The 18,251-nt window shown below is 46.9% G+C and overlaps 1 protein-coding gene across 2 annotated transcripts in view; it reads left to right on the plus strand.

Annotated features, from left to right (window-relative positions):
- Positions 1 to 8,784: 8,784 nt before the first annotated feature.
- VRK1 (VRK serine/threonine kinase 1) overlaps positions 8,785 to 18,251 on the plus strand; it is a 108,482-nt gene continuing 99,015 nt past the window's right edge. The window contains exon 1 of one of the 2 annotated variants that reach the window (XM_026012552.2): positions 8,785 to 8,937. The gene's annotated coding sequence lies outside the window, so the exon portion shown is untranslated. The remainder of the gene's footprint in view (positions 8,938 to 18,251) is intronic. The other variant, XM_072762265.1, reaches the window with a different exon arrangement.

Raw genomic sequence — 18,251 nt, forward strand, 5'->3', positions numbered from 1 at the left:
CCAGGCTGGTCCTTGGTAAAATTGAGAAGTCGGGGAAGTTTATCTTAGATGACCTTTCCCCTCCCATTTTGCAATTTCTCTTGCCTTGCCAAGAATTCACGCTCTCCCTCCCTCCTACATGACAGCCCTGTCCGATAGAACATTCTGTGATGCTGGAAATGTGCTGTAGTCTGTGCTATCTGATACGGGAGCCGCTAGCCACATGTGACTACTGAGCACTTACAACGTGTCTAGTGCCACTGAGCAACCGAATTTTTAGTTTAATTCAATTTTAATTAATTTAAATTTAAATCAAATAGCTGCATATGGCCAGTGACTGCAGTATTGGACAGTGCCGCTCTATAAAAACCTGTCCTCAGTTCTGCCTCTGGTCTCCCTCAAACTCAAATCTATCTTTTATAACCAAATGGTATGAGCTCTTCCGGTCTCAGCTTGACACTACTTCAGCGGTGTGCAGGAGCCGGCTTGTCCCGGCCTACACCAGCCTGTCCCAGCTCTCGAGGGCTGTGGCTTCTTGTTAGTAGCTTGAGATCAGCTGTTGTGGGGGTCTTTATACCACGAACGGGAAAATGCTACACGTCACGTCTGGTTTTTCCATGGAGCCAGTCCAGTATTTTCCAACACACCCTTGAGTGACGGGATCGTGACTTACATGCTCCTAAGGGCAAGGGCCAACTTGAATTTTGTTCACTGGACACTTCACTGGTCTTTCACCCAGGGCCTGGCTCTGTTGAGTATCTTCCCACCAGCTTCCCAGGGTCACATCGGGCCCATTGTCTGGGATCTGGGGCTTCCAAGGCTGACATCTCTCAGTGGACTGTCACATGTGTATTTTTTTTTAAGACTTTATTTATTTATTCATGAGAGACACACAGAGAGAGGCAGAGACACAGGCAGAGGGAGAAGCAGGCTCCCTGTGGGGAGCACGATGCGGGACTCCATCCCAGGACCCAGGACCACTCCCTGAGCCAAAGGCAGATGCTCAACCACTAAGCCACCCAGGCATCCCCACATTTCATATTTTCATCTTTCTCCTCCATTAGATTCAGAACTTCCTTGAGGGCGTGTAGTTCCCATGGCCTGCTAGATGCTGAATCCCCAGGCCCCACTCCCTAGAGGGAGCTTGGTGAGTACTTGTCCGATTGATAAAAAGTCTTGGTGGAATGACCGTGGAGGCCCAGTTTGAGTCTCGCTCTGGCTCTTACCATCTGTGCGACGTTGACTATGTCCTCTCTCTGTGTCGGGGTCTTTGTGTGTTCCATGGGCACAATGACCTCTCTCCCGGCCACCCTACTGTGAGGGTCAGTAACATAGAAGGAATGCTTTGAAAGACCGTGCAAATAAATAACTTGCTTTTGAAAGTCCCGGGGCATTTTGAATTCTCTGTGCTCCTTTGCCTGCTTAGGTTTGGTGATCAAAGAGGACCAAAGGGGGTCTGTATTTTTCCACTGATTTAAATGAAATGGGGCCAGGCTGCAGCCCACAAGCAAGCGAGGGAAAAGATGTGCGCATTTGCAGCTAACCAGGCACTTCCCTGGAAGGAAAGGTTGCCATTGCTTTGGTCTTCCCACCCAGGGAAGGTAAGCCAGGGTGGCTTGGACCAAAGAGTATTCTTTCTGTCGACAGAGTTCCGTGAGGAGGGAGGCGTTGACGGCGAAGGCTGAACTCTTGGATGCGAAATGGTTTTCTTCTGACATTTAGGGAAGAACTTCTCTTTTCAAAGCCCACAAATATTTGTCAGTTATTTTTCTCTTTGAAAAATGTTTTGCTCAAATCTGCAATGCTAAAGACCGTCATGGGCATTTCAGCTTCTGTGGCCTGTGAAAGTTGACTGCTTACCAGGGCTGCTCCAAAGGGGTTAATTGCATGTAAGCATTGGAAAGTGATTATCTAATTAAACTTTGAAATGGAATGGTGAAAACCCTGGGTGACAGACTGTCTGTGGGAGGGTCCCCTGAGGTGCTCTCCATTTATTGCTAATCATCTTCCCTGCCCAGCCTGTGCCTGTTTCCAGTTAAGCCCAAGCTCAGACCTTGCTCTCAGAGCTCTGGATTCACTCAGCTTTGTCAGACAGATCTCCCCATTCTGGGTTCCCTGCCCTGCCCACACCCTGCCGTTGGGCCTGGATAACCTGAGCCTTCCATCGCTGGTCTTCAGCTCCCGGATTCCTATTTCATATCCAAAACTTACGTCTCTACTTAAAACCATGAAATCAAAGAAATCGGAAGTGTTCGGAGTTATTCTGGCTATTTCTGAACACTGCCTGGGAAATTTGGGTGCAAGCCTTTAGGACACCAGCCACCAGGCACACGTGTCGTGTCCCTCATCTTTAAATCTGCCGGATTTATTCAGTCCTGCAGACCGAGGGCCCCGGAAGGCGCTCGGCTGGATGCCTTGGTGACTCAGAAAAGTGAGCTCTGGAGCAGCTTGCAGGCGGGAGGGGAACTGGCTGCCTTAAGATAATCTTGTGACTTAGAGAACCAGCTCGTGGCTCCCCGTTCCTACCTTGGGATGCGCCGTGCTACAGAGATGGGAATCTACAGAGATAGGAATCGAGGCTCTCGGGCTGCCTAGATGACTTCCCCAGGTCCCTCAAAGCCGGCTTGCCGGACATCGGGACCCACGTCTCTTTGGCCACTGCCCATGATAAGCAGCAGCCTGGGCGGGTACAGACCTTGAGAAGGAGGGGTTCATTTCCACTGGGGGCAAGGGGGAGAATGTCATAGAGGAGGTGGTGTCTGAGTACAATTGTCACAGATGGGGCTCGATCCGCAAGAGGGGTCGCAGAAAAAGGCAACGGGCATCCGGTTTGGGATCAGCAAGCCGGCAGGAGTGACTTGAGACTTTGCACTTTGTTTTTATCTTTTTTATTTCTGAATGATCCCTTCATGCAGCGATGAACATTTATCGAGCACCTATCCCGTGCCGGACACTGGGGTTTAGGACTGGAACCGTCAAGGAGGCTGCACAGTGGCTGCGTTTGGAGCACAGGGGGATGCGCTCAGGTCTGAGGGTCAGGACGGTCACCACGGCGACAATTGGGAGGAGAGGCCGGAGGTGGTGGGGTTAGAAGCTGGGAGACCTTGAAGAAACTTCTGTGACAGGTTAGGGAGAGATGTGGACCTGGCCTGGGGCCATGGGCGCCTGGATAAGGAGGAGGGGATAGATCTGAAAGCAGCTTAACTAAAATTCCTTTGTTTACAATCAAGGCACTCGAGTGACTTCAATTCTCCTTTAGAACTGCCTCTGTGGAACAACACTTTAATATTTTGCCCTCAGCAAAGATTACACGACGGTATAAGAAGAGCCACCCAAGGAACATCATTGCATTTTTGTAAGATGACTATTGGGGACATCATTCATTACACTGCTCAATGCCACTTATGCAAATGTCCCCATGACAAATGCATCCTAAGGCACGGGGCCAAGAAAAAACGGTCCTCCTGACACACAGGCTGGGTCCCACCTCGAGACAAGAAGAACCCCACGGCCTGCCACCCTTCCCTCCGGACTCCAGGTGTCGGGAGCTGAGACGGCAGTCTGGGGCTTAATTTCTGTAGTGTCCCCTGGAATAGGGTCGCCCCTGCTCCATCCATTGTATTCTGTTCGTATTGTCAGCTGCCTTTTGGAAATGGAGGTGGAGAGAAAGGGCAGTGATTAAAGCAGTCAGCAAGTGGTTTAATACACCTTCTGGCAGCATTAGATGGAGTTTGCATATGTTTCCCGAACACCATTTCCCAAACTCTGTTCCGTGGCATAAGAAGGTTCCAAAAGGAAGGGCATAACTGCAGCTGCTGACATTTTTCATCTTCCATTTATTTTAAAGCAAAATGTTAGAAAAAGGCTAAGCTTATCGATAGAGCTGTTCTAATGATGAAACCAGAGAGGCTGGATGGCTCGAAGTGCGGGCTCTGGACCCAGATTCTTCAGGCACAACCTGACCTGGGAATTTACTTGACCCCTTTTCTTCTTCCTCCTCCTCCTCCTCCTCCTCCTCCTCCTCCTCCTCCTCCTTCTTCTTCTTCTTCTTCTTCTTTCTTCTTCTTCTTCTTCTTCCTTCTTAATGGTTTTATTTATTTATTTGATAGAGAGTACATGAGCAGCGGGGAGCTGCAGAGGCAGAGGGAGAAGCAGACTCCCCAATGAGCAGAGAGCCTGACATGAGGCTCGATCCTGGGACTCTACGATCATGACCTGAGCCGAAGGCAGATGCTTAACTGACTGAGCCACCCAGGCGTCCCTACCGGACCTCATTTTGTCAATCAGTTCCTTTATCTGTAAAATGGCACCAGTGGTAGGATCTGCATCAGAGGATTAGAACAGTGCTTGCCACGCAGTAAAACTTGGACTTGTGGTGGCTCTTCTTTCTCAGTGATCATCTACCTACCTTTGAGAAAGGGCCTCCATCACCTGACCACACTGGGAAGTCCCGTGACAGACGGCCCGCGGGAAGCGTGATGTTCGGTAGCAGGTTGTACATTTGCCTCCCCACTGCCAAGCTGCGTGTTTTCTATTTGACAATTGCTGGTCTTTGTTATGCATTTTATCTCATAATTTTAGCATTTATTGGTGCAATTATTCAATGTTTACTTTATATTAAGCATATGGATCACATTTTGATCATTTCTTACCACAATTAATTCAACCGTGAGACCATTTTTGTGCTGTCTACTTTAATTTAAATGATATTGCATGAGCTTCTATTGGCACCCTGACAAAACAGTACAATTTAAGTAATATTCATGGTCAAACAAGTTTGGGAAATACTGCCTGAGGTTACATCTTAGTTGTGCATTTTAGTCTGTGAACAAGATTTCTATGTGGACTCAGGTATAGCTCTAGACAACTTGGACCTTCAAAATATCTCTTTACAATGCTCTTTACAATGAAAATTCAATCTATATAAGCCATAGGTGTTTGTACCATGGATTATATAGATAAAATTTTCACCACCTTTGAAACAATACCTGTGTGTTTATCATTTGTTCATTCATTTATTTAATAATTATTTATTGAGTCCCTTGTATGTGCCAGGTGCCGTAGTATGCATTGGCGGCATTACTTTCTGTCTCCTATGTTCTAGATCTGTGCTGTCCAATATGGTAGACATAAGCCACATGTGGCCATTGAGCACTCGAAATGTGGCTAATTCAAAGTGAGATGTGCTGTTGTGTTAGATACACACCAACCCTCAAAGCCTTCGTATGAAAAGGAATGCAAAATATTTAAAAAATAACACGTGTTATGTGAACTGGCACAGCCACTCTGGAAAACTGTGTGGAGGTTCCTCAAAGAGTTAAAAATAAAATTAAAATAAAATAAAATAAAATAAAATAAAATAAAATAAAATAAATTAAAAATAGAACTGCCCTCCGACCCAGCAATTGCACTGCTGGGGATTTACCCCAAAGATACAAATGCAGTGAAACGGCAAGACAACTGTACCCCAATGTTTGTAGCAGCAATGTCCACAATAGCCAAACTGTGGAAGGAGCCTCCATGTCCATCAACAGATGATGGATAAAGAAGATGTGGTCAATGGAATATTCCTCAGCCATTAGAAACAACAAATACCCACCATTTGCTTCGACATGGATGGAACTGGAGGGTATTATGCTGAGTGAAGTAAGTCACTCGGAGAAGGACAAACATTATATGGTCTCATTCATTTGGGGAATATAAAAAATAGTGAAAGGGAATAAAGGGGAAAGGAGAGAAAATGAGTGGGAAATATCAGTGAGGGTGATAGAACCTGAGAGACACCTAACTCTGGGAAACGAACAACGGGTAGTGGAAGGGGAGGTGGGCAGGGGGTTGGGGTCACTGGGTGATGGGCACTGAGGGGGGCACTTGACGGGATGAGCACTGGGTGTTATACTATGTGTTGTCAAATTGAACTCCAATAAAAAAGTAAAAATAAATAAAAAAAGAAAAAATAACACGTTTTACAGACCACTTATTATATTTATTATATATTAAATATATAGAAATGTACTTTAAATAATATTGGTTACATGTTGAAATAATGATATTTTTGGCATACCAAGTTAGGTAAAATTTAGTATTAGAATTCATTTCATCTGCTTCTTTTTTACTTTTTCAATGCAGTTACTGGAAACTTTTTAGATAACAAATATGGCCCATGTTCTGTTTTTTTTTTTTTTTAAGGTTTTATTTATTTATTCATGAGAGACACAGAGAGGGAGGTAGAGACACAGGCAGAGGGAGAAGCAGGCTTCTTGCAGGGAGCCCAATGCAGGACTCGATCCCAGAACCCCGGGATCATGACCTGAGCCAAAGGCAGATGCTCAACCACTGAGCCACCCAGGTGTTCCTCACATTCTGTTTCTACTGGGCAGCGCTGGTTTAGGAGGTTTGCAGACATGTAATTGGTTAATTATAAAACAACAAGACATTATAATTTTCCACATGTCCCTAGAGGTGGAGCCTCACATGGAGAGACCTCCCCAAAGGCAGGAAGGGGAGGTTAGCAGAGGCTCCAGCTGTGTGGGGAGGCTCGAGGTGCTAACTGGGGTTGGGGTGAGGAGATTGGAGTTGGAACCGGGGCATCGAGAGTGAGCACAAACATACTGGGATCCAGTGGTGTTTGGAGGGTGTATGCATCAGCTTTTGCTGTGTAACAAACAGTCACAAAAACCCCAGAGGTGTACAATAATATGCATTTGTTTCTCACTCATGTTTCTGCAGACAGGCTGGGGTTCTGCTGATCTAGACTGAGCTTGGCTTCCCCTGATGACTGGGCTCAGGTCTGCTCCAAGGGTGTTCTTTTCAGGGTCCCAGCTGAAGGGGTAGCAATGAGCTGGGAAAAGCAGTTGCATGATGGTACAGGTGCAAGAGGCAAATCCCAATTGTCTGCAAGTGCTTTCAACCCTCAGTTCAGTCACATTGGCTAACATCCCATCAGCCACAGCAAGTCACAGAGCTGCGGCCAAATTCAGCAGCAGGGAAGTGTACTCTGCCCTCATGTGCCATGAGGCCAGAGCAAGTCATAATGGTCAAGCCCTACATCTGTTGGACAGAGGAAAATACTCCTTCCTCGGTGGTTAGGGGTAAGGAGAGAGTGCATTCTGTGCAGCAATAATCAAATCTATCAATGTGGGGGCATGATTAGAGGTGGGGTAGGGCAGGTCTGTTCCGAATGACTGGTATGAAAGGAACAGAGGACTCAAGGTCCATGGGAAGGGTGACTATGTAGTTTAGGAGTCCTTCTGAGAGTGAAGGGGGACCATTAGTGATTATTTCAGGATAGGGATAAGTTGGGACGGTCCCAGGACCACCCTCACTGCAAGCCAAATCCCCAGCACAGATGGACATGCTTTGTTTTCCTGACATAGTGTTTCTTTTCATTTTTTTTTCTTTAAGAATAAATTTGAATGTTCTTTAGAGAAGCCTGTGTTCTCACAGGCTAGGCACTCTGTTTGGTCTTACACGTAATCAGATCACCTGCCCGGCATGCCAAGTTGTGGCTCCCAGTGGACCAGCAGCAGCTTGATTTCAGCGGCCACCCTGCATGGGCGCCACCTTGGGTCCCAGGCTGTTGTACCAATTACTGCACATTCGGTAGCTAAACCAACAGAAACTTATCTTCTCACAGTTCTGGAGGCCAGAAGTTTGAAATCAAGGATGCCAGCAGGTTGGTTTCTCTAAAGGCTCTGAGTGAGAATCCGTCACATGCCTCTCTCCCAGCTTCTGGGGGCGGCCCGCAATCCCTGGTGTGCCTTGGCTCATGGCTACATCAATCCCAGCTCTGCCTCCGTCTTCATATGGCCTTCTCCCCGTGTCTTCCGGTACCCCGATGTCAAATTTTCCTCTCCGTTCTCTTATAAGGACACCAGTCCTAGATCCAGGATGATCTCATCCTAGGATCCTCAATGTAATTGCATCTGCAAAAATCCTATTCCCAGATACAGTCACATCCACAAGTCCCAGAGGTTAGGACTTCCTTGCACGTGTCTTTTCTAGGGAAGCACAGTTCAACCCAGTACAGGTGGATTGCCAGGTGGGCCACGGAGAGCAGAGTGTGTGGGGGCGGGTGCAAAGCAGGGTGATGGTGAACATGCTGTTGGCTCTCTTGGGAGTCGGAGGGCGGGGGTTGCTGGGGAGAGCTCTCCAGGGAGAAGCATTTGAGGTGGGTCTTGAAGGATGAATGGAGTTTGGGGGAGGAAGAGAGGCCATGGGAGCAGAGGGACAAGCAAACCACAGAAGTGTGGAGCAGTCTGGGGGTCACCAGGGGTCCTCGCTAGCATGCAGGGGCTGGAGCCACAGAGTATGGAAGGGCAGGTGACCAGGGAGGGCTTTGGGTGTCAGGTCACAGTGTTTTGCCTTTATCAGGAGCACGCCCAGGAAACGAATGGCTAACAGAAGCAACGAAACTGTACATTTTCATTGCTTTAGGTACAAGGTCCTAGGTGGAGACAGCAGAGACTGGCTAGTCGTTCCCCAGTCGAATCTGGTTTCCTCCGGGACATGTAAGTGAACTGCACATCCCAGGCTCCCGTGCGGTTGGGTGACCATGCGAATCCTGGCCGAAGGAAGGTGGGGGAAGCTGTGTGTGCCACTTCTAGACCTGGTTGTGGCAATCTGCCCCTCATCTGCCTGCCAACTGCAGATGCGGTAGTGGGGGGACTCAGCTCGAGAGGCCTCAGTGCAGTCACTGAGCCGAGTTCCCCATGAACCCATGTTGGGCTGCATCGGGTGCACAAATAAACCATACTGCAGGAAGCCACTGCGATCTGGGACTTTCTAACTTCTCACTGTTGCTAGGGGAGAGCCCTCTGCAGACAACGGAAGCACGTGAGGGAGTCAAAGTCCAGGGGACTGAAGCTCGGGGCCAGATGGAGGCCTGGCCTGGGAGAGGCTAATGTGGCTCAGAGGACGTGGTCTTCAGACCCCCTACTCTTGCCCTATTGGGACCAGGTGAGTCGCTTGCTAAGACTAAGACCCTAGGGACTTTCCAGGGCAGACCCACTTCCCAAGGAGGTCCAAAGTAGAAAGAGCAGAGGGGCCAGAAGTCTTTAGATGGGGTCCAGAGTCCCCAGGAGCCAGAGGCAGTGGTTGCTGCAGGTGTGAGCAGATGCCAGGGATGGAGGCCAAGGTCAGGAACTCAGCATGGGTCAGGTGCACATGAGATGGTGAGAGGGTGTCGGGGCGGAGAATGGAAACCAAGCCCACCTCAGGACATGCTTGCTGAGAGGCAAGGGTGGCCGTGAGGTGACAAGGTGTGCCATCAGGTCCTAATGCTACGGGCTGGAACCGCGATGAGCCTGTCCTGAGGCGGCAGTCATCTTTCGATCATTCAGTCCTTCACTGATTCCTTCCACGCATGAGCCGGGGTGGGCAGCTAACACCCGGACCCTGGCCTCCGAGATGCTGCCCCTGCAGAGGGAGGCCCACGGTCGCCGTGTGGGTGCAAGGGCAGAGCGGTGCAGCGCTGTGACCGAGGGACAAGGGACGGAAGTGGAGGGGTCTCTCAGGGGCATGTGGCCAGAGCCCCGGGCAGGGTGGTTCTGATCACGGGGCGGCCCTGGGGCGGCCCCTCCCTCACCTCCGGAGCCACTCAGAGCGTGCTCTACGGCTGCACAACTGTGCTTTTGCTTACTTGCCAGGGAAAGCGTCCTTTGTCCCTCTTCCTTAGGAAGGGCAGTGTCCAGGTCTGGTCCCTTTGTAATCGGGGCCAGCAAGGTGGATGTTAATCATTTTATTATTTTTTTTAAGATTTTATTTATTTATTCATGAGAGACAGAGAGAGAGAGAGAGAGAGAGAGAGAGAACCAAGCTCCATGCAGGGAGCCTGATGTGGGACTCGATCCCGGGACTCCAGAGCACGCCCTGGGCCGGAGGCAGGCGCTAAACCGCTGAGCCACCCAGGGATCCCCCAAGGTGGATATTAAATGCAATGATCCCCACGTATTTCAGCAGCGTCTGCTCTGGTGCCCACTGGTAGCTGGAGGACACACACACACACACACACACGCACACACACACAGCCCACGGGGTCTGGCAGATGCAATTAGCCTCTGGGTCCCTCAGAATTAGATGCAGGTGGCTAATTGTCCATGCCAGGAGGCAACTGTGGACACAATTAGTCATGTCTCTTCTCCCACTCGGGGCTAATAGTGGGTGGGGAATCTGAGGTGGGGGAGGGGCTCGGCAGCTTTGGGTGGGAGTGCTCATCCTCTGGGTCTGGGGAGGGCGTTGGGGCAGGTGAGGGGGAGGGTGGCAGCTCTTCTGAGGATGCGCGGGCTCCTCGCCTCCCCTTCCCCGCCCCGCTGGGCACATTAGAGTCCCTGCGTCCCAGTCTACTAATGATGCCAACCCCCTGCTTTTGTGTGGCTTGTTAGGGCTTTCAAAGCCCTTTTGCATACGTTATTACATCCACCAGCCCCACGACTGGGAGGGGCTGTGGTTACTACATCCCACTTTACAGGTGAGGAAGTGGAGGTTCACCTGGCCATGGGCAGAGCCTCTGCTGGAACCCAGGCCTGGGGCACCCTGCTGCCTTTGTCTGTCTTCTCCTTTTTCTCTATGAGCTGCTCAGTGGCAGCTCCCAGGGCCAGAGAGAGCTGCTGACAGCCAAGCAGGCTGGGGACATTCCAGATATAAAGTTTACCTCTGCAAATTTTCAACAATGCTTGTTTATTTTTTATTTTTTAAGATTTATTTATTCACGAGAGACACAGAGAGAGAGAGAGAAAGAGAGAGAGAGAGGCAGAGACACAGGCAGAGGGAGAAGCAGGCTCCGTGCAGGGAGCCCGACGTGGGACTCCATCCCAGGTCTCCAGGGTGACACTCTGGGCCGAAGGCAGGTGCTAAACCGCTGAACCACCCGGGCGTCCCAACAATGCTTGTTTAAGCCCTGAAAGTCTCCTGTCCAAAACCTGTTCACAGACCCATGGGGGTCCGGAGATGGAGCGGGTGCAGCCCCAGCTTCTAAGAGGTTTATGGTCCAGTAGAGAGAATAAGATGCAAACGTTATATCCATCCCCCCAGCCGGAATGCTTCCCTAATGCGCCCCCTAAACTGTGGGGTGATTTTGGTCAGTTTCTCCTTGTCTCTCTGGGCCTCAGTTGAGCCTCAGTGAGGTCTTGGGCTCTGACCAGCTCTTCCAAATGACTTCTCTCAGTGCAATGGACTCACGAAGGATGTAATTCCTACGACTGGGGAGGAGGAATTGGAATAGGGGGGTGCACCAAAAAGCCTAATTCATTTGGTCTTGACAGGTAGGATTTCAACCCGGGAGAGGGCAGAGCAGACCTGTATTCTAACCCAGGCTCTGCTCAGACTTGTTTTTGATTGCAAGAGATGGAAATCTAACTCTGAGGGCACCAAAGAGAAAACATTGGCTGGCGTATCGTGGTAGCTCTAAAACTGCAGTCTGAGTGAATCAAGACTCGGTATGCATCCCTTGTGCAGGCTCCTCTTCTCGAGTTTCAAGGTTGACCCAGAAGCTTTCTTGTAACCGGTGGGAGTGGGAGAAATGACGCTGCCTGGTTCCTGAGACAAACTTTGTAGCTTCCACCTTCTCTTGGAACCGCTCACCCCAAGGAAAGCCAGACATGGTATGAGGTTTGACTCTGATGAGACCTCCAGGCTCTGAGGAAGTCCAAACCAGCCATGTGGAGAGGCTGCATGGAGAGAGATGCCCGGCCAGCCCCCAGGGAGTCCACTTATGCTAACCCAGCCAACAGACATGTTGGTTAAGATGCCATTTTACACTTTAAGTTTGCTTAACATCTGAATACAACACGGAAGACCTTGCGTCGGAACCACCTAGCTGAGCCCATCAACCCACAGAACCATGATAATAATAATGACTTACTGTCTTAAGCCACTAAGCTTTGGGATGGTTTGTTACAACAGCAATAGATGACAAGAATACATATGTAATGCAAAAAAGTCTAGGGAGGTCTCGTTTCAGGTGTGGCTAGATCCAGAGGCTCAAATAATATTGCCGGATCTTATTTTTCTCTCTTTTTCATGTCTTGTTCTCTTCCATGCTGGTTTCTTCCTAAACCACCTCTCTCTGCTGATATTGCCCCAAACTTCCAGACTTGTATCACCCCTGTTCCAGGAACACACCTGTCCTGTCTCAGTAGGTACATGACATTCCTGGAAATGCATTCCATTAGCCTAGTACATGATCTTCTTTCACATTAAGGGTGCAGAAGGAGCATTCTCCACCTCTAGGAGCAGGATTAGGCATCAGCTCAAGCCAAACCATGGCTCGTGCATGGCAGAATGACACTCTCTAAAAGGATCTTTAAGGGGAATATTGTCATGCTGCGGGTGGGAAATGGCCCCTGGACAGGCACAAGACAGATGTTCATTCCTGCTGCCTTGTATGAGATACAGAAATTCCCTAAATCTTTGTTTCCTTCTATTTTAGAAAAGTTCAGGAAATAATTCCTGTTCTGCCCAACCCATGGTGAGGCTCAAGGTTGAGAGCCAGGTGGTGGGAAGCCTGGGAAAGCTGTCCGTGGGATCTATCTAGAAGAAATGACCTAGGCAAACTAGGGCTGCCTCAATTGCTGCATAAAGCAGAGTGAGACGTGGATCCCCCAATCCCAAATCCTGTTTCCAGATCACTAGGCAGAAAGTAGTGTTCCCAGACACGTTGGCTCTCAGGAGTCCTTTACCCTGCGTTTCCTGGGTTATGCATTTCTGTGCACTAGCAGAGTCTGGGTCATCTAAAGATTTCCTGAAATTGATTCCCCGGCTTGAAGTAGGGGTGAGGAGAGGTCCACTTGCTGGAAGAAGGGGTTAAGGCTTTCCCCAAACCTGCAGAAAGATCAGAGACACTGTACAGGAGGCCCCAATCTAGAATGATCCATCTTACTTGAGAGCCTACATACTATTTTCTCTCTAGCCATAATATCAAGAGGCACTGAACATATCTAAATAAAAGGGACTTTTACATTAGTCAAGGTCACAGGGTACAAAACACAAGGCAACATAAAAAATAATTTTAAAAAAAGACTCAGTGCTAGAAGTAAGAAAATGGACACTCTACTACAAAGGCAATTCAGTTCTTAAAACCTGGTGTGCACTAAAATGGTATCATTCATTCACCCGTGTGTTGATGCATTCATGCATCCATGCATCCCCCTAGCCATCCCCCATTGCTCTTCTCTCATAGTCAACTATGCACCTGATCGTACCCATACTAGCCTCAGTCGGAGAAAAGCTCCAATGCCTGGTAGAGGCTGAGAGAGAAATTCTTAGAGCAGAGAAATAGTTAAAATAAATCAAAATAAAATCGGTGTTGGCTGTGGTGCTTATTCTTAATGACACACAGGAAACTATAAACCAGCCATGCTACATAATTGACCACTGAGGATTTTTCGCTCTCAGTTTGAGATGTACCGAATCCAATATCATATCAGTGATTTGATTTGTTAATAATCAAATTGCAAATACCTTTTCATTTGGCTTCAAAAAGCAAACAGCCATTCGGAATAATTTTTATGGGTCTTGGAAAGCAATATAAACTTAAAATATTGTGTTTGCAAGTCCTATTGGCATGACCATATTATAATTTATATTGGCCTATTTTGATGTACAGTGGCATAATGAAACTTTAAAAAATATATTCTGCAAAGCTGCATCTAAGCCCAAGCCAGCAGCACAGATTAATGTAAGAACATCATGGGGATTCTTTGCATATTTTCTTAAGGAGATTTCTGGAGAATGATGGTTCTACTCACCAGAACTTTAACTGAAGCAGGGATTGCAAAGCCTTTCAGAGTTTTGCCCCTTGTCACCTTTCCAGACCCTCTGTCTGACACTCCTCCTCCTGTCCCCTGCATTCCCACCCCCTGCCCTACTGTTTGCAGTAGGAACATATTGTGTATTCAGTTTCCTGTTCCTCTGTCTGGAATGTCCTTCCTCTCTTCTCTCTTAGATATTCTTCAGCTCCTGGCTAAAATGTCATCCCTGCTGGGAACTTTCTCTCACACTCCCAGCAGTTATTACTTCCATTCTCCTACAGCAATTTAAAGGGGACTCTATTATAGCACTTGTCACAGTGTGTTATTGTTATATGTTTACACACAGGAGTGTCTCGACCAAGATATGTTCAATTTGAAAGCCCCAGTGCCTACCACTGTGGTGCATAATACATGCTCAATAAGTGTCTGGAATGGTGCTGTGGATGGATAGATGGGGGGATGGATGGACCGACAGATGGATGGGTGGGTGGGTAGTAGATGGGGGGATGGATGAACGAGTGGCTAGTAGATGGATGAATGGATGGATGGGTGGGTGGGTAGGTGGATAAACGGGTGGGTGAATGAATGGGTGGATGGGCTGGTGGATGGATTGAAAGAACAGGTCCTTCTAGAGGATAATATTTTCTTTGGCACCGAAAACATTCCAGCACAGGTTGTAGAGAGCCTTCAGGGCCTAGATGGGTTGTCAGACAAACCAATCTGTTAGATTTCTTCCAATCAGAGAGCCTCTGATTCCATTTTATTCCTGTAGGGTTTTGCCTTAGCACAGAAATGCTGTAGAGATTTATTTTACTTTCAGAACCTTAGAAATCCTCTTTCTCTTGAAATAGATAGATGTGTGAGATTTCTGATTATAGCTGAATAAGAAGGAAGGGAAGGAAGAGTATTTATTGAATGCCTACTATATGTCAGGGAGGGTTGGGCATTTTCCAATCATTTTATCATTTGGTCTTCATGATAATCCCACGAGGACCTATTATCCCCATTTCCTAAACAAGGAACTGAGTCTCAAAATCTCTTGTATTTTAGCCACTTATTATTGAAATCTCTTACCATATCTAGTACTTTTTAGTAAGAAGGAAGATAATATTGCCCACACGTAATGGAAATTTTAATTTTCCTTTCTAATAGTTATTATTTTCTTCTCACCTAATTGCTGAGACATGGCTAGGACATCCAGCAAAATGTTGAATGATAAAGAGAGCAGATAAATACTCTTTTCTTGTTCCTGATTTTAATGGGAATACTTCTACGATTCATGATTGGAAATCATGTTTATGGTGATTTATGGTAACTACCATATTCAAGTACTGGTTAGGGCATTGGCTAACTGGCACAACAAAGCGATTCTAGACTACTGTGACTTAAGTAAGGTAGAAATTAATTTCTCTCCTGCGTAAGAGTTCACAGCAATAGTCCAAGGTAAGCAGCCCAGGGCTGGTTCCACCAGTTTCCCTAAAGGAGCTTCCACACTAGCTCCAGGAATTTCTATTTTCCAGCCAGCTGGAAGGGGGAAAGAGAACTCAGGAGAACAGTTCCCTCTTTAGAGCAATAACCTAGCATTTGCAGGTATCATTTCTACTTGAGTCCCATTGGCTTGAACTTAATCACCTGTTCACACCCAACTGCAAGGAATGCTGGGAAATGTAGTCTCTGGCTCAGTGGCCGTATTACCAGCTAAAACTGGGGGTTGGGTACAAGGGGGGAAACAGAATGGATGATGGTGACTAGAACAGTCTCTGCCACGATACTCCTTATCTACTTACATAAATCTCCATCCATTTCTAGTGAACAAGCAGTTTGCTTTATTTTTAAGACTAGGATTAGATGCTTGGTTTCATCTGATTATTTTTCAGTAACTTTTGAGGTGGCCATATGATTTTCTCCTTTAATGTGTGAGGTGGACTTCCTCATATTGAACCATATTTCCATTTCTGGCATTCAACTCTACTGGATCGAATTGCATTATTCCCTTAACAGGCCACCGATCATGTTTTATTTAGGATTTGCTTCTATATTTATAAATGATACTGACCTATAGTTTTTATGTGTGCACTATTCTTGGCCTTAGGATTGAGGCCACACCAACCTGAAAGGTCAAACTAGGAAACTTTCCATCCTTCTCCACTCTCAGTAACTGAGTATTGCAGAGGATGTATCCTGAAACACTCTATTTCTTAAAGGTTTGGGATAATTTGTTCTTAACCCACCCAGCATGGTGGTTTGTTTGTTTGTTGGTTTGTTTGTTTTTTTGTTTGTCTGATTGATTGATTTTAAGAGATAAATCCGGGGGATTCCCCAGGTGGCTCAGCCATTGAGGGCCTGCCTTCCACCCAGGGAATGATCCTGGAGTCCCCAAATCCAGTCCCACATCCGGCTCCCTGCATGGAGCTTGTTTCTCTCTCTGCCTGTGTCTCTGTCTCTGTCTCTGTTTCTCTCTCTCTCTCTCTGTCCTTCATTAATAAATAAATAAAATCTTTAAAAGAGAGAGAGAGACCCAGGTGCTTGGGTGGCTTAGTCGGTTAGTCTGCTTTTGGCTTAAGTCATGATCCCAGAGTCCTGGATCGAGTCTGGAATCGGGCTCCCTGCTCAGGGAGGAGTCTGCTTCTCCCTCTAACATTCACCTTGCTCGTGCTCTCTCTCTCTCTCTCAGACACACGCTCTCTTTCTCTCTCTCAGGTAAATAAATAAAATATTAAAAAAAATAAGAGATAGATTTTTGGCTCCTGTGGCACAGGCCGCTGATTGTTCACTTTTCAATTTTTAGCTGGGTATAAATGCCTGGAATGAGACAACTTTTCTTAGCTTCTTTTGTGGCTGAATATAACTAAGTCCCAAAGTTCAGGTTGTGGGAAATTTCAAAATTCAGGTTGTAAAGAAAGTGAGGTTTGCGTGCAATTCCTGGCACATGTCTTTAAATGTGGGAGTGTTCCCCTTCTTTCCTCAATGTGCTGCCTGGAAGGGTCACCTAGAGGTGAGTCAGGGGACAATGAGCTGAGATGCAAATCAATGAAGCAGAAGGAGCCTAAGATGAGACCTTAGTGCTATGAGAAAGTTGACTTCTCCTTTGTTTAAGCCTCTTTGCTTAAAGTTTTTTTTTTTTTTTTGCTGTAGCCATTGACCCATATCTAAGTAATATAAGCTACATTTTCAATAACTTCTTAAAAAAAAACTCCTCTATGCCTCTTTATTGAATATTTGTTCTCTCTCCTCCTCTCTCCATCAGCATCTTTCTTGTCTCCTTTGCAAACATACCAGGCATGCCCCTCCCCAGGGTATTTGTACTTGCTCTTCCTTCTGCCAGGAATACCCTTCTCCAGATATCTGCAAGCCTTTGTTCCCTCCCTCCCCTTGGTCTTTTCCCAAATATGCTTTCTCAGTGAGTTCGGGCCATCCTCTTTATAAGTGCAAACCAACCCAATCTAAGGCTCCATATCTCTCTTCCATGCTTTTTTCCTCTCTAGAACACTCATCTTCATTTAGATTTACTTGTTTATTAATATATCATCTCTCCACTTCCACCAGAGTGTTATCCCCACAAGGGCAGGGACCCTTTGCTCTGCTCACTTTCTTTTTCAGTGAGTAGAAGGACACCTGGCACATGGTCTGTGCTCCAAAAATTTTCAATGAGTCACTGATGTAACATACTTGCCAGGGGATCCCTGGGTGGCTCAGTGGTTTAGCACCTGCCTTTGGCCCAGGGCGCGATCCTGGAGACCCGGTATCGAGTTCCGCCTCAGGCTCCCTGCATGGAGCCTGCTTCTCCCTCTGCCTGTGTCTCTGCCTCTCTCTGTCTCTATGTCTATCATGAATAAATAAATAAATAAAATCTTTAAAAAAAAAAACCATACTTGCTGAAAATATGTCTATTTCATCCGCCTCTCAAAGTGCAAGTGTTTGTTTTTACTATTTTCTGGTTTTCTATTTAATTAATTTCTGCCTTTGTGTTTGTTAATTTCTTCCTTCTGCCATTTTTAGTTTTATTTAGGCTTATTTTCTTGTTGTTTCTCCCAGCTCTTCAGTTTCCCGAGTTAAATGTTTAGCTCATTTATTTTCAATCTTTCTGATAGAAAGATTTTCAGATGGAAGATTCAAGGCTATAGGTTTTCCTCTGAGTATTAATTTGGCTGCAATCCATGAGTTTTTATATGTGGTGCTCTCATTATTGCTCACTTCTGAACAGTTTTTAATTTTGGTTTGCTTTTCTCTTTTACTTGGGAGTTATCAAGAATGGCATTTTAACATTTTGAGGCAGATCGATTAAATTTAGTTATCTTCACGGTTGCTGTTAATTTCTAACAGTATTGAATTGTCAGAAATGTGTTTGTTTTCACCGTTTTTCCAAAAAGATTTTCTAGGGCACCTGGGTGGCTCAGCAGTTGAGCATCTGCCTTTGGCTCAGGTTGTGATCCTGGGTCCTGGGATTGAGTCCCGTTATCAGGCTCCAGGCCTGCTTCTCCCTCTGCCTGTGTCTCTGCCTCTCTCTGTGTGTCTCTTAAGAAT

The sequence above is a fragment of the Vulpes vulpes genome, chromosome 6 (genome assembly GCF_048418805.1).
Source record: "Vulpes vulpes isolate BD-2025 chromosome 6, VulVul3, whole genome shotgun sequence".
NCBI classification, from domain to species: domain Eukaryota; kingdom Metazoa; phylum Chordata; class Mammalia; order Carnivora; family Canidae; genus Vulpes; species Vulpes vulpes.